Source organism: Schistocerca nitens, chromosome 4 (genome assembly GCF_023898315.1).
Source record: "Schistocerca nitens isolate TAMUIC-IGC-003100 chromosome 4, iqSchNite1.1, whole genome shotgun sequence".
NCBI classification, from domain to species: Eukaryota; Metazoa; Arthropoda; class Insecta; order Orthoptera; family Acrididae; genus Schistocerca; species Schistocerca nitens.
Window position 1 is genome coordinate 395,691,103 of NC_064617.1, and position 1,710 is coordinate 395,692,812.

Genomic DNA, 1,710 nt, shown 5'->3' on the forward strand with positions numbered 1-1,710 from the left:
ACCACTTACAGGGAAACTGCAGAGACCTTTGGAGCAAAACCATACAGCTGGATGAATGGAAAACTGGTACTAAGTAAAGAAGGGAAAGCTGAAAGGTGGGAAGGAGAGTATTGAGGATCTATACCATGAAGATGAGCTTGAAGGCTATGTTGTGGAAAGGGAAAAGAACATACATGAAAATAAAATGGGGGAGATGACACTGCCAGAGGAATATGAGAGTGCACTGCAAGATTTAAGTCGAAACAAGGCCCCTCGAGTAGACAAAATTTCATCAGAACTAGTGATAGCATTTGGAGAGCCATCCATGCTAAATCTATTCCATCTGACATGAACGATGTATAAGACAGGTGAAATACTCTCAGACTTCAAGAAGAATATAATGATTCCAAATCCAAAGAAAGCAGACGCTGAGAGGTATGAATATTACCGAACTATCAGTTTTATGGGTCATGGTTGCAAAATACTAACACAAATTCTTTACAGAAGAATGGGAGACATAGTAGAAGCCGACCTCAGAGAAGAGCAGTCTAGATTCTGGTGAAATGTAGGAACACGCATGGCGGTATTGACGTTACAGTTTTTCTTAGGAGAGAGGTTAAGGTAAGACAAATCCATGTTTACAGCATTGGTAGACACATAGAAAGTTTTTGACAATGTTGACTCGAATACTCTCTTTGAATTCTGAAGGTAGCGGGAGTAAAATACAGGGAATTAAAGGCCATTTATAACTTGTACAGAAACCAGAAGGTAGATATAACAGTCGAAAGGCGTGAAAGGCAAGTAGTGGTTGAGAAGGGATTGAGACTGTGTTGTAGCCGGACCCAATGTTATTCAGTCTGTACGCTGAGCAAGCAGTAAAAAGAACAAAAGGAAAATTTGCAATAGAAATCAAAGGTTAGGGAGAAGAAATAAAAAGTTTGAGTTTTCTTCAGCAAAAACTTTCAAGCTGAGAGGTTGTGGTCGATATATAAATTTTCTTTCTGACGTTGTGTCTACAAGTGTGGGAGCTATCTTCTGAGGTAAAGCTGCTGTTGCCACTAAGGCCTGAGCAGCTCTCGCCTTTATATTTTACAAAGTCGAAGCTCCAGTTTTTATGTCTGTTACATCAAATTGCACCCAGAATTACTAAAAGGAACACTGTGTTACGAGCTGCCGTAACACCTCTTGAGAAACTGGTTTGTTTGAGTCACCAGCCCAGTGCAAAATTTTTGCAATAGTCATATCTCCTTCAATACCCTTCTGTTGAAGATTTATAGGTTTTATTTACGTCTTGTATTTGGCTTTTAATAGTTCAAGTGCCTTATTTGTACTGGGTTTAGCTAGTGAAACCACATAAATATTGATCACTGCTGCATCCAAAATTATTTCAAAAAAACAATCCAGAGAGCTACTTAACATTAAATTGGCATATTTAAATGGCTCTGAGCACTATGGGACTTAACGTCTGAGGTCATTGGGCCCCTGGAGCATAGAACTACTTAAACCTGACTAAACTAAGGACATCACACACATCCATGCCCTAGGCGGGATTCGAACCTGCGACTGTAGCGGTCCCATGGTTCGAGACTGAAGCACCTAGAACCGCTCGGCCACCAAGCCCGGCACATATTTAAACAAACAACTCTAATACATTAGCTGATGTATATTTTGCACAAAAAAAAGCATTTGTCACTGTTGCAGTGTCTGAAGGGTTCAGTTCATTTCTTTATG